The 15,336-nt window shown below is 43.7% G+C and overlaps 1 protein-coding gene and 1 long non-coding RNA gene across 8 annotated transcripts in view; both read left to right on the top strand.

The window, feature by feature from the left end:
* MRTFA (myocardin related transcription factor A) overlaps positions 1–15,336 on the top strand; it is a 182,178-nt gene that overhangs the window by 133,111 nt on the left and 33,731 nt on the right. The window lies entirely within an intron of this gene.
* On the top strand, positions 6,942–10,043 carry LOC142070520 (uncharacterized). The gene is made up of 2 exons (XR_012666379.1): positions 6,942–8,686; positions 9,371–10,043. It is a non-coding gene; the product is annotated as an uncharacterized LOC142070520 (long non-coding RNA).

Raw genomic sequence — 15,336 nt, 5'->3', positions numbered from 1 at the left:
TTGGGCAGGGGAGGTAGGGAAGAGGATTCCCTGGGGTGTACACTGAAATGATAGTGCCTTCCCCATCTAAAATCATAAGACAGTTTGTCAACTCTAAGTTTGTGTAATGAAAACCTGTCAACATCACTCTGTTAGCTGGAGTACTTCAATGTAAGGCTGTGATCTGCTCCTGGCGGCTTGAGAGACCCCCTTTTTAAAATTCCACCACCAAATTTAAAAGGGAAGATTGGGTTGATTTGATGGATTTTGCTCTTCTCTTGGATACTAGTAACTCATGTCTACCTGTGATTATTTTTATATAGGGCTGTCGATTAATCGCAGTTAACTCACACGATTAACTCAAAAAAATTAATCGTGAGTAAAAAAATGTATCGCGATTAATCGCACTGTTAAACAATAGAATACCACCTGAAATGTATTAAATATTTTTTATATTTTTCTACATTTTCAAATATATTTATTTCAATTACAACATAGAATACAAAGTGTACAGTGCTCACTTTATATTATTTTTATTACAAATATTTGCACTGTAAAAATAAACAAAAGAAATAGTATTTTTCAATTCACCTCATACAAGTACTGTAGTGCAATCTCTTTATCATGAAAGTGCAACTTACAAACATAGGTTTTTTTGTTACATAACTGCATTCAAAAACAAAACAATGTAAAACTTTAGTGCCTACAACTCCACTCAGTCCTACTCCTTGTTCAGCCAACCTCTAAGAGAAATGTTTGTTTATATTTATGGGAGATAATGCTGCCCACTTCTTAATTACAATGTCCCTGAAAGTGAGAACAGGCATTCGCATGGCACTGTTGTAGCTGGCGTCGCAAGATATTTATGCGCAAGATGCGCTGAAGATTCATATACCTCTTCATGCTTCAGCCATTGTTCCAGAGGACATGCTTCCATGCTGATGATGCTTGTTAAAAAAATAATGCGTTAATTAAATTTGTGACTGAACACCTTTGGGGAGAATAGTATGTCTCCTGCTCTGTTTTACCCACATTCTGCCATATATTTCATGTTATAGCAGTCTAGGATGATGACCCAGCACATGTTGTTCATTTTAAGAACACTTTCACTGCAAATTTGACAGAATGCACAGAAGATACCAATGTGAAATTTCTAAAAATGGCTACAGCACTCGCCTCAAGATTTAAGAATCTGAAGTGCTTTCCAAAATCTGAGAGGGATGAGGTGTGGAGCATGCTTTCAGAAGTCTTAAAAGAGCAACACTCTGATGCGGAAACTACAGAATCCAAACCACCAAAACAGAAAATCAACCCTCTGCTGGTGGCATCTGATTCATGATGATGAAAATGAACATGCGTTGGTCTACACTGCTTTGGATGGTTATCAAGCAGAACCTGTCATCATCATGGATGCATGTCCCCTGGCATGGTGCGTGAAGCATGAAGGGACATTAGAATCTTTAGTGCGTCTGGCATGTAAATTCTTGCGACACTAGCTACAACAGTTCAATGCAAACAAGCTCCTGTTCTCACTTTCAGGTGATATTGTAAACAAGAAACAGGGAGCATTACCTTCTGCAAATGTAAACAAACTTGTTTGAGCAATTGGCTGAACAAGTAGTAGGACTGATTGGACTCATGGGCTCTAAAGTTTTACATTGTTTTATTTTTGAATGCAGGGTTTTTTGTACAAAATTGTACATTTGTAATTTCAACTTTCATGATAAAGAGATTACACTACAGTACTTGTATAAGGTGAATTGAAATATACTATTTCTTTTATTTTTTACAGTGCAAATATTTGTAATCAGAAATAAAGTGAGCACTGTACACTTTGTATTCTGTGTTGTAATTGAAATCAATATATTTGAAAATATAGAAAAAGTCCAAAAATATTTAAATAAATGGTATTCTATTCTTGTTTAACAGCACGATTAATCGCGATAAATTTTTTAAATCGCTTGAGAGCCCTACTTTTATCTATGGGGCACGTACAAATAATTCTACAGAGCAAGCTGGTTGCCTTTAGGAGAAACCAGATTGTCCCAGTAGTCAGATATTTTCAACAGTCTTTCCTAGGAGAAAACATTCCCATACTCCATACAGGGCCTTCACCTCCCCAGTTCAGTTTACATACCTGAATGCTGTCTGGTGCCGTCAGTAGTCTCAGTATATTTGTCAGGTTCAAAGCGCATATCTATCAGAAGTTTGTTTTTCCCATGCCGTTGTATCTTTCCTTGTCTGCAGTTGTGAGACAGCATTAAATCTACATTTTCAAAATTGACTAGTGATTTGGGGATCTTCAAATGTTGGGCAACCAACTTTTGAGATACCTTAAGATACCTGATTTGCAAAGGGTGGGTGCTGAACCCTTTGAAAATCATGTCCCTTTGGGGAGGGAGGGTGTCTCCAAATCACCCCAAATCACTGAAAAGCCCTGTGTGTACTGAAGAGAAACTATCATAGCAGAACTGTTCTTAAATATGATTTAAAACCAGTTTCTTCTAATCATATTACCAGTATGGTTTGTCTGTCCTCTATGAATCAGGCATAACTGTTTTAAAGTAGTGTTTAAAATGTTCCTAAGCTGGGTTGCATGTTAATGAAAAGCTCAATTGTGAAATGAGAAGCCAAGATACTCAAAACAAAATTCCCTTTTTAGCTCTGGAAATGGAACATGCCACATAGCCAGCCTCTGCTCCAATAGGGAGCTCACACTGAGGGCAGCTTGGTGTGTCTACTTTGAGCTCTGTAGTACAGAACTCTCTGCCTTTTTAACACTGGGAATGTCCAGGTTCCCTATCCCTCTCCATTCCTCTTCCCCATGCACCTTGCCTGTGAAAATGCTCAGGTACTCGGTCTTATTCCCTATCCCCTACTGTTGCAGAAACACACACTCTCAGTCATGTCTCTCTCATAAAGCCTTTAATGAGGAGACAGACAGGCATCGGACATCCTAGATATGCTGTTTAGTCACAGAAGCCAGGAGGAGGCTTGGAGCTGGATTAGGTGATCTCATGTCCTCTCACTTCTTGAGACTCTGGTTTGCGTCTAGCCCCTGTTTGCCATCTGGAGGGCCTTGGCAGTGTGTGAAAGAAATGTGGTAACTGAAGTACTTTCCAGTTCCTGGTTCCTCCAGCTGTACAGTGATGTGAATTGGAGAAGCTGTTTGTGGAGGGCATAGAAGCAGCTGTTTAGTGCCTGTAGTGCCGGCTCATCTTCCAGTACCCTTCATTCCATTGTCTGAAACATGAGCCTTGAATCTAACATCATTTAACTAAAAACCTCGACTGTGCAGAGAGCTCCAGACATAGGATTACATATTCCACATCCCTTGCTTCCTCTATCTAAAGACTGCTTAGGCTCCGTGTACTGGAGGAGGTCAAGGTGCTGCTACTCAAGTTAAAGTGCCAGCATGTGTCATGTTGTTCTGGGGGTGTGCATTTGTGGGGTGGTGTTCTCAGAAGAACAGAGTTGGGAGTAGAGCATCTTGTTCCCAACTGGAATTTTGTTTAGAAGTGGAGGAGAGTAAAGTGGCATATTTTAACATTTGTTATCAAGTACACTTAAGCTCACTTGAATGCCCTCTCAAGGCTGCCTACCTCCTGTTGGAGGGATGCGTTTTACTGTGTGATGTAAATGTCTCACGGTTAGAGCTAAAGCTTTTATGTACATGAAGAGAGGATTTAAAATAACTGGGTGGTGTGCCTTTATTAATTCTGTTGGCACCAGAGGCTCAAATTCTTTCTTTTTCTCTGTTTTTTCCGTTTTGTTTTTACTTAGTTACCACTGGTGCAAGGTCAGAGTTGGAGATCAAATTTTCTATTGCCCCCAGAGCACGTACAGCAGGGGGAATGAGTAGTGCACTGTGCCTGCAGCTAGTATACTGGAGCCTTGACCAAGTGGGGTCTCTTCGAGCAATGAGAGGAGTTGAGTGTTCATGGTCTGTTCAGTTCTTGGCCTTGCTGTTATTGGAAGCTCGTTAGTTCCAGAGTCAAGTTTTTGGGTACTTGCATTTAAAAAAAATATATATATATTGTGCAAACAGTGTGAATCAGCCTTTCCCCTTGACATGTTAATTGAACACAAAAAATAGCTCCCCATTCAGCCCTTTTCTAAGCTGGTGTACTGTAAAAGGAATAGGAAGATGTTGCCAATTGACAATTCTGGAGTTCAAAGCTGTATTCTTAGTGTAGATTACTTATTTTTTCCGTGGCATTGGAATATTGAACACATGATAAGATAGCTGTCTGTCTCCCTCCATCCTGAAATGACCACTTGTGCGACAGCTGTGCAGCCACTTACGGGGTGGAATGCAGCTGTGATGGGTTAGACCCCCCTTCTGGGTTGCCACCTGATGTACTGGGATTTCACTGAGCCTGCCTGCTCCACTAGCCTGGGGTCCCTCTCCCTGTTTTGCTGAATCAGGCTCTCCGGCAGCATCCACACAGGTAGGGAGCAACAGGTGTAGAATCACACAGTCTGCAAACAGCTCTCTATGAGACAATTCAACTAGGAAATTGCCCAGCACTCAAGTGCAGCTTTCCTCTGGAAAGCACACCCAAGATAATATTGTCTTCTGCTGTATAGAAAGATCTACAGTGCAATCTCATAAAAATTCACCCTCTCCTTCAATGTGAAGAGAGATATTCACAACTTCTCCTCCCCACCTCCCCCAGTTATAAATTGCACAAACTGGGTTATGTTATAAACAAGAAATAAGTTCATTAGCTATAAAAGGTAAATCTTAAGTGATTATAAGAGAAGGCAAATAGAACAAAGCAGATTGCTAAGCAAATAAAACAAAACATGCAAACTAAGCCTGATTCACTCAAGAAACAGATTACAAAATGTGATTTCTCATCCTAAATGTTAACACTCGGCAGGATGCAGAGTTTCTGTAGCTTAGATTTCCAGTTATTTCTCTTTACAGACTCGACTCCTCTGTGTCAGGGTTTGACTACACTGGCACTTCGGCGGCAAAACTTTTGTCGTTCAGGAGTGCCGTTTGTGGGGGGGTGGAAATATTTTGTTGGCAGTAGAGCTCTCTCCTGCCGACAAAGAGCAGCTATACTGCGTGCCTTTTAGCAGCATGGCTGTCTCTCTAAAAGCCTCATAGTGTAGCCATAGCCTCAGTCTAGATTCAGCCCTTGCCTTTCCCTCAGTTTAGTTCCTTTGTCTCTTCAGGTGCTTTCAGCAGCCTGTCTTCTTGGGCAGGAAGGCAATGGAGAAGAGTCTGTTTGCCTTACTCCCCAGCCTTAAAAAAGATGAAGGTGGGAATCTTTTGTTTCCTAGTCTTGACAGTCGTTTCCCCCCCCCCCCCCCCTTTTTAGTGGAAAATTACTAGAAGTCCAAGATAGTGTTTACAAAAACAACAGGGAGTCTGGTGGCACCTTAAAGACTAACAGATTTATTTGAGCATAAGCTTTTGTGGGTAAAAACCTCACTTCTTCACATGCATGGAGTGAAAGTTACAGATGCAGACATAAATATACTGACACATGAAGAGAAGGGAGTTACCTCACAAGTGGAGAACCAGTGTTGACAGGACCAATTCGATCAGGGTGGATGTAGTTCACTCCCAACAATAGATGAGGTGTCAATTCCAGGAGAGGCAAAGCTGCTTCTGTAATGAGCCAGCCACTCCCAGTCCCTATTCAAGCCCAAATTAATGGTGTTAAATTTGCAAATGAATTTTATCATACGGACCCACGGAAAGGAGGACCTTGAAGAATTCCACCTGGATTTCAACAATTTCCACCCCACCATTAACCTAAGCCTGGACCAGTCCACACAAGAGATCCATTTCCTGGACACTACAGTGCAAATAAGTGATGGTCACATAAACATCACCCTATACCGGAAACCTACTAACCGCTATACTTACCTACATGCCTCCAGCTTCCATCCAGGACACATCACGTGATCAATTGCCTATAGCCAAGCCCTAAGATACAACCGAATTTGCTTCAGTCCCTCAGACAGAGACAAATACCTACAAGATCTTTATCAAGCATTCTTAAAACTACAGTACCCACCTGGGGAAGTGAGGAAACAGACTGACAGAGCGAGACGGGTACCCAGAAATCACCTACTACAGAACAGGCCCCAAAAGGAAAATAACAGAACACCACTGGCTATCACGTTCAGCCCCAGCTAAAACCTCTCCAGCACATTATCAACGATCTACAACCTATCCTGGAAAACGATCCCTCACTCTCACAGACCTTGGGAGACAGGCCAGTCCTCGCTTACAGTCAGCCCCCCAACGTGAAGCAAATACCAGCAACTACACACCACACCACAGAAACACTAACCTAGGAACCAATCCCTGTAGCAAACCTCGTTGCCTACTGTTTCCCCATATCTACTCTAGTGACACCATCAGAGGACCCAACCACATCAGCCACACCATCAGAGGCTCATTCACCTGCATGTCTACTAATGTTATATATGCCATCATGTGCCAGCAATGCCCCTTCGCCATGTACATTGGCCAAACCGGACAGTCCCTATGTAAAAGAATAAATGGACACAAATTGGACATCAGGTATGGTAACACACAAAAGCCAGTGGGAGAACACTTCAGTCTTCCTGGACATTCTATAACAGATTTGAAAGTAGCTATACTTGAACCAAAAAAACTTCAGAAACAGACTTCAAAGAGAAACAGCAGAACTAAAATTCATTTGCAAATTTAACACCATTAATTTGGGCTTGAATAGGGACTGGGAGTGGCTGGCTTATTACAGAGGCAGCCTCTCCTGGAATTGACACCTCCTCATCTATTATTGGGAGTGGACTACATCCACCCTGATCGAGTTGGCCCTGTCAACCCTGTTTCTCCACTTGTGAGGTAACTCCCTTCTCTTCATGTGTCAGTATATTTATGTCTGCATCTGTAACTTTCACTCCATGCATGTGAAGTAGTGAGGTTTTTACCCACAAAAGCTTATGCTCAAATAAATCTGTTAGTCTTTGAGGTGCCACCGGACTCCTTGTTGTTTTTGTGGATACAGACTAACATAGCTACCCCTTGATACAAGATAGTGTTTAGTATTTTTAAAGTCTTATTGTTTCTTCCTAATGGCCCATTAAAGCTGATGGCCTGCTGTGTGGTGAGTGTTTCCCAAATACACACACAGTTGTAATTGTTACATAGTCAGTATTCCTAACTTCAGATACTGAAATGATACAAGCATACAAATTGGATAATCATATTCAGTAAATTATAACCTTTCCGATGATACCTTACAAGACCCATCTTGCGTAAAATATATCTTAGTTAGGCCATATTCATATCATAACCATATTCCTATGAGGAATATGGGGTGTAACGTCACAGCAGCATCTACTTAATAGAACCAAACAACTTTATGTATCTGAGGACGTGTAGAAAATGTCAGTTAAAACAGCAAAAATGTTATGGAGAAGATATTTGGCCCAATATACCTGAGCCAACAGTCTGCCTTGCAAAATGTGCTGTGGGATCTCTTAATTACTAAAAGGGTCAAAGCTCTGGTTTTACATGCACTTTGTATTAGTGTAGATTTTGATCTCTGGCTACTAGTAACACGTACAAATCAATTGTAAACTGTAGCCAGAGCAGGACCAGTTGCCTTGTGGTTAGTGTCTTACACAATCCTGCGAGAAAACCAGTCTGTTGTCCTCTCTAAGGACAGGCATTAAAGAGCCAGCAATGCTGATGAGAAAGAACACCTTCTGTGGGCGAGTGTCTCATGCTTCTCTATAGCCCCCTTTTGTGATTAAAGCCTTGTCTACACTGGCAAGTTTCTGTGAAGTAAAGCAGGTTTCTGTGTTGTAACTCCTGAGGTGTACACACTGCCAAGCCACTTAGTGCGCAGAAACTGCGCAGTTGCAGCACTGTGTTTACAAAACAAAACAAACAAACAAAAACCCTGATGAGAGGCGTACAGCTTTCTGTGCCAGGGCAACAGCGACACCCTGGTCGATTACCGTGCTGCAATTGGCCTCCAGGAGGTGTCCCACAATGCCTGTTCTTGCCTCTCTGGTCATTGGTTTGGACTCTACTGCCCTGCCCTCAGGTGACCAACTGTCATCCCTACCACATAAATTCCTTTGGAATTTTGGAACTTCCCTTCCTGTTTGCTCGGTGATGCAGACAGTGGTCTCAGCCCGTCTTTCCAGGTGGCCATGCCTGCTTCAGACACCAGGCGATCCCCCACTTGGAGCGATGCCGAGCTGCTGGACCCCATCAGCATTTGGGGAGAGGTGGCTGTCCAGTCCCAGCTGCACTCCGGCCGTAGGAATGATGATACCTACAGACAGATTTCACGATGCATGACAGAAAGGGGCCGTGACCGGGACACACTGCAGTGTAAGGTCAAAGTGAAGGAGCTGCTGAACGCCTACCACAAGGTGTGGGAGGCAAATCGCCACTTCGGTGCTAAGCTCATGAGCTGCTGGTTTTGTAAAGAGGTGGACGTGATACTCTATGGCGACCCACCTCCACTGTAAAGTCCACTGTGGATACTTCAGTGGCTCGCGTGCCAGTCGAGAGTGGACCAAGCCAGGAGGAGGGAATCTTGGGGGAGGGGGACCCAGAGGCAGAGGACAACTCGGAGGTCAGAGATGCATGCATCCCAGAGCTCTTTTCTACCCCGGAGGAGGCTAGCCAGCCACAGCTGTTGGATCTTGACAAAGCACAAACAGGAGAGAAGCCCCGGTAAGTGGATTTGATTTTGGGAATCACTGAAGCGAGTTGTTAGGAGCAGGAGGGTTACAGAAATCAGGCTTGTGTCTCTATGATGCGCATAACACCACATGCCTGGTCTGAGTGGCAGAACAGGGTGTTGATTGACTCCCTCACAAGAATCTGCCTCAGAGATCTCCAGGAAACTCTCATGGAGACATTGGGCAATCCGCTGCCGCAGGTTCTTTGGCAGAACTGCTTTGTTTCTTGCCCCATTAACGGTAACTTTCCCACGCCACTCTGCCAACACTGCACCATTGCTGCACACAGGCGAGCCGCATAAGGGCCAGGGCAGAAGCCGCAGTCTTGGAGAAGACCCTCCCTTGATTCTCTGCTCACCCCCTGCTGCGAGATATCTTCCATAATGAACTCAGCGTGTGGAAAATGTGGGGACAGGAATGATTATCAGGCCCCCCTACAGTGCTGGCTCTCCCCAAGAGCCATGTGCCCAGTGTACAGTAGGGACCGGGAACACTGATTTACCCTGCCCCTGCAGCTGCTCACCATTTTGGTGATCTTGTGGCTCATGTGTGTTTGCCTGGGGTCAGCCAATTAGTGACAGGTGTGAATACTGGCTGTGTTTTAAATCACTGAAGCAGTGTTCTATGTGTTGCAAAAAATACTGCTTCTATAAAATGTTGTGTTTTGGCTTCACAGAGAGGACCGTGGAAGCCCAACCTCCCTCTGTTATCGCCAGCTGAACGGCTGTGCAGAATTAGAAAGCGGCCACGAAGAACTAAAGAGGACTTTGTGTGAGGTTATGATGCACTCCGTGGCCGAAAAACAGGAATTGAAGGAGTGGCAGGACAGCGAGAAGAGGGACCAAAAGGAGAACATGGCGCGCCAAAATGAAGCCACGGAGTGGCTCTCAAAAGTTATGGAGCGCCAAACAGACATGCTCCAGGCGATATTAGCACTGCAAACTGAGCAACTATGTGCCTGCTCTCCCGTGCAGCTGCTGTCGCAAAATTCTTTCCCATGTAGCCCCCGGATACTGTCAAAACACTCTTATCAACCTCCTGGCTCCAGTCTGTACCTGCAGCATTCCACTCCTCCCCCATCACAGTCCAGCCCTGCGGACTCCCAGTACCCACTGCACTCAACACCAGTCCCTCTGCAGTTTATCCCTGTTGAAGTACAATACCTGCTGCACTGTACTCCAAAGGAGAAGGTTGGATATGATCCCTGTACATACACAAATCTTTAACCATCCCAGGACCCCACTTCCTCCTGGGACCTCCCATCCCGCTCAGTTCTGATGTGTTTTTTGTTGTTGTTGTCGCTCTCCTCCAGTTGTTGTTTTTAATAAAAGAATTGTGTTGGTTTGAAAGCAATCTTTATTCTATTAATTGAAAGCAAACAGAGCCCTGCAAAGCAACAGGCAGTTACCTTAAACCTTCATATTGCATCATCTGCACCAATCACAATAACCTCCTAGTATTACAAGGACTGCACTCTCAAGCATAGCAACAAATATTAGTGGCTTTCAGCTTCAAATTGCTGCCTCAAGGCATCCCTGATCCTTATGGCCTCTCACTGTGCCCCTCTAATAGCCCTGATTTCTGGCTGTTCAAATTTAGCCTCGAGGTGCTGAGCCTCAGCGGTCCAGCCGTGAGTGAAGCTTTCACCGTTCCCTTCACAAATATTATGGAGTGTACAGCATGCGGCTATAAGCATAGGAATATTGTCATTGGCCAGGTCCAGCTTCCCATATAGGCAGCGTCAACGGGTTTTTAAACGGCCAAAAGCACACTCAACAGTCATTCTTCACTTGCTCAGCCTGATGTTGAACTGCTCCTTGTTGCTGTCAAATTGCCCTGTGTATGGCTTCATAAATCATGACATTAAGGGGTAGGCGGGGTCTCCTAGGATCACAATGGGCATTTTGAGTTCCCCTGCGGTGATCTTCTGGTCCAGGAAGAAAGTCCCTGCTTGCAGCTTCCTGAACAGGCCAGTGTTACGAAAGAACACTGTGTGTTATGCATCTTTCCGGACCAGCCTGCGTTAATGTCCGTGAGACGCCCACAGTGATCCACAAGTGCCTGGAGAACCATAGAGAAATACCCCTTCTGATTAATGTGCTAGGTGGTCTGGTGTCAGAATTGGAATATGCATGCCATCTATCGCCCCTCCACAGTTAGGGAAGCCCATTTGTGCAAAGCCATCCACAAAGTCATGCACGTTGCCCAGAGTGTCTGTTTTTCGGAGCAGAATGCGATTAGTAGTGCAACCGATCGGTAGCAGTCTGGAGTAGCCAGCTTCCACAGTGCAATCGCCACGCGCTTCTCCAACGACAGGGTAGCTTTCATTCTCATGTCCTTGCGCTGCAGGGCTGGGGCGAGCTCATCACACAGTCCCATGAATGTGGCTTTCCTCATCCGAAAGTTCTGCAGCCACTACTTGTTATCTCAGACGTGCATGACGATGTGATCCCATCACTCAGTGCTTGTTTCCCGAGCCCAAAAGCGGCATTCCACTGTGGTCAGCACCTCCATGAATGCCACAAGCAATCTCGTGTCGTAGCCAGTACGTGTGGCGAGATCAATGTCGCACTCCTCTTACCTTTGTAGTTTAAGGAATAATGCCACTGCCACTCATGACGTGTTGGTCAGTGCGAGCAGCATACTAGTCAACAGTTCAGGATCTGTTCCTGCAGACCGAAGAGGCAGAGCACGCAGTACACAAACCGTTGAAAGATGGTGCCAAATGCGGACAGAAGCACAGGGATTGCTGGGATGCGAAGCAATGCATCATGGGGTATTTGGACAGGACCCAGGATGCCCCACCACACCCTCTGCCTTCCCACAGCTCTTAGCAGCAGAAGAGGAGGAGATGATGCTCTGTGGGATAGCTGCCCAGGGTGCACCGCTCCGAATACCGCTGCAAGTGTGAACACGCTATTGTGCACGCAGCTGAACACACAACAGCGGTTTCCCTTCAGCGCTGTCTGAGCAGCGCTGTCACTCTGCCAGTGTAGACATATCCTAGTATCAGAGAAGGCATTATTCTGGTTGACAGCTGCAGTGCAGAGCCTGAGGGGCAGTTTTCTTTCTCCCTCCTCCTTAATAGGGGTCTTATTTCAGCCAACTTTGATAGTCGACTCTGACTATTCCACTGGTGTATTGGTGTGTTTTAAATGTCTTAAGTGGATAGAATGGATGTAAGGACAGTCCAGCCCAAAGGAAATAATCCGTCCATGTCTGTTTAATGCCCCTCTAGCTACTGCTGGCAACTGGGTGAGTGAACAAAGATTCATGGGATTTACCAGCTTTGCTCTCCTCTGACAGTTTATGCAGGAATTTGTCTGACATCAGTTTCCTCCCCATCCACCAGGCTTAATCCTAACGCCTACTGTCTCACCTTCTGTTCTCCTTCAAACTGTTTGCACAGATTATGGAAGCTGATTGAGAATGGAGCCCACTAGCCCCGAAACTGAGTGTTGGGTGTATCTTATCCAGAATGGAAGGAGTGTGTGTTCTGGGTGACTCCACTCACTTTATTACATTGCTGCACATTGGCTCTCTGTTCCGTGCAATTTAGAACATCACCACTCTGATCCAGTTTACAGTTTTACGCTGATGGGGCTTTGGTGTCATTGTTTCCAGTTTCCAACTATATTCTGGAATATAGGGATGGATCCCTGGGTGTTCTCATGCTCCATTTCAGATTCTCAGAGACAAGAGATTTTGCAACTAGGGCACTGTATCCCTCATTGCAGGATTGTTGTCTAAAATACTATAGTTTAAATTCCAAAGGAATTATTAACTGCTTTAATCCCCTGAAAGTGGATTATGCTCATGTTACAGACATATGCTACCAGTATGCTCTGATCACACCCAGTACTTTAGATATAAATTCTTTGAAGCAAGAGCTGTCTTTATTTTCTTTATTATAACGTGCCAAATATATTTGGATAATAAACAAGTATCTACCATATTGCCCCATTTATGACTCTCCTGATCAAAGAGACTGTGGCGGGAATCTGTACATTACACTGAGAGCCACACTGAAAACTTGTCAGTAGTGTAAGGGTTTCACCTAGTTTGTCTTTCATTCCTCACTAAACAGGAGAGATGTAAAGATCTGCAAGCTGGTATCTTTCTTTTCCTTAAGGTGGAGTATAAAGCAAAAATAAAAACTGAGTTAATCCCAGATTTATCTACTGAATGTTGTTAGTAACCAGGCTGTGGGGAACCTATGGTATGGAAGTTTTAACCTTTCAAAATGCTTTATTTGCTCTATGAAATCCTCTTGGCACTTCCTGGTTCACTTATTGTACCCAGAATTACAAATACCAGAGGTTGCAGTGAGACTGCTGGTATTTGTGATGTCATATTTTGAGAGTGCTGCAAGAATCAAGAAGTACCAGACCAAACAAAAGAATTTTTTAATGGCTAATTCAGATTTATTTCTATTCTGAAATCCCCCTCCCCTCAACATGGTCCGGTTAGCAGCACATAGCACAGAAATTTGGAATTAACTCATTTTTACTTTTTGTGCTGCAGTTCACTTTTAGCTTGTCTGCTTCTCGGGGCATGGGGTGGGGCGTTTTGCCATATCTCTGACTCTGATCACATCTCTTAAAACATGCTGCATCCTGCCTCTGAGTCTGACCTTGGGTGTGCGGGGAGAGTCTGTACATTACACTGAGAGCTACATTGACAACTTGCCAGGAGCCTAAGGGCTGTATCTGGTATGCCTGTTTATTTCCATTTTAAACAAATACAACCAAACATTGAGTTGTATGCATTTGTACCTTCCTTGATTAATAAAACATGCTTGCTGATTTAGTTCACTGCCGGTGAAAATCTGCAACTTACTCAGCTTTCTCCTCACTGGAGTTATAGGAAGCGGAGGATGAATTCAAGGATTCCATAGGCGGCAATTGACTCTTAGATGTCCCTGTAACAAAGCAATAAATGTATAAATACAGACTGCTTTCCAAAGAGGCATAGTCCAGGGCAATAAAATCATGTATGGAAATTACCTTTGAGGGGGACTGGACAGAATTCTCTGGGGTCCCCCTCCCCGGGCAATGCAGCCCACTCCTCCTCTGGACAGCCCTTTTGCAAGCAAAACTTTTTCTTTTTGCTTGTTCAGATCTTTGCTTTTTGTGACAGAGGCTGGGAATGGACTTTTTAATTTTTTTTTGCCCAGGCATTTTGCCAAGTTGGCAGAAATATTTGTTTGGGCAGAGGAGAGATTATTCATCAAAGGGACAGACGTAAAGTCTGGTCCAAGAATGGATGAATCAAAGGATTCCTGTCAGAGAGCCTCCTCACCCTTCCCCGCTCATTTGGAGACTGAAAAGCTATAGGTGTCCTTCCTGACCCTTTCTTAATTTTTTAAACTCTGAGGGTTTTTAGCAATGCACACTGCATACCAAGAGTTAATGGAAGCAGACATTTATTTCCAATTCTGTATCTCTTCTATAAATGAGATGAAATGTTTAATTAAAGTGATGCTTATTCATTTTAGAGGGTCTGGTTGTGATCATAGGTAATGTTTTCTGTTTTGCACTTAAATATGGATTCAACCTCTTTGTTTTGTATGGAAAAATACATCATATTCTCAACAAAATTGCAGCACTCTTAAAGTACAGAATGAATTTTCTGGGAACTGACAAATAGATTTGTTAATTGATTTGTGTTCAAATTAACTAAAAGCTGAGTTTTTAAAGAAACTTAGCACTGTGTCAGGTTTTTCTTTGTTCCTAATCATTTTAACAGTGGAATAACATACACACATCAAACTTTTCAAACAGTTAAAATGAATTGAAATCTTCTGTGTAGGCTATCTTTTAAAGAAACTAAGTTGTAATTAAGCTTTTAATTATTATTTTACCTATTTGCTGTTGTGTATGCTAAAGACTGGTTCAGATCAACAACTGAAGTAATTGACATCAAACTTATCTCAGCCATCTACCACCCTTCCTCTGCAGCTAATTTGTATGTTACAATTCTGTTGGTTGAAATTACTTGGGCCTGGCCTGCACCTAACATTTAGGTTGACCTAGCTATATGGCTGCGATATGTAGTTAAGCCGACCTAACCCCTGGCATAGATGCTGCTAGGTCGATGGAAGAATTCTTGCATTGACCTAGGCACTGCCTCTTGAGGGGCTGGATTAACTACAGTGACAGTAAAACCCCTTCCATTGCTTAGAAAATATCCACCCTACAGCAGGTTATCTGCAGCTGTGCTGCTGAAGTACTTTCCGTGTAGACATAGTGTATAAGGGGAAGTGAGACACAATGTGTCGAGTTCTCATTAGTAGAATACTGGGCCCAAGTGTCACTGGTGTCTAAAGATTCCGTGGCTACATTCTAGCTTTGGTTTCAGAGTAGCAGCCGTGTTAGTCTGTATCCGCAAAAAGAAAAGGTTACTTGTGGCACCTTAGAGACTAACAAATTTATTTGAGCATAAGCTTTCGTGAGCTACAGCTCACATCCGATGAAGTGAGCTGTAGCTCACAAAAGCTTATGCTCAAATAAATTTGTTAGTTTCTAAGGTGCCACAAGTACTCCTCTTCTAGTTTTGGATATTAGTGCTGGAAAGGCTACTCATGCCACTTGTCTTGGCTCGGCTTCATTGTACATTGAGGCAGCGTTGCTGAGGGAACTG

Source organism: Caretta caretta, chromosome 1, assembly GCF_965140235.1.
Source record: "Caretta caretta isolate rCarCar2 chromosome 1, rCarCar1.hap1, whole genome shotgun sequence".
NCBI classification, from domain to species: Eukaryota; Metazoa; Chordata; order Testudines; family Cheloniidae; genus Caretta; species Caretta caretta.
The sequence above is the reverse complement of the archived record's forward strand: the minus strand, read 5'-3'. Positions and strand labels throughout refer to the sequence as shown.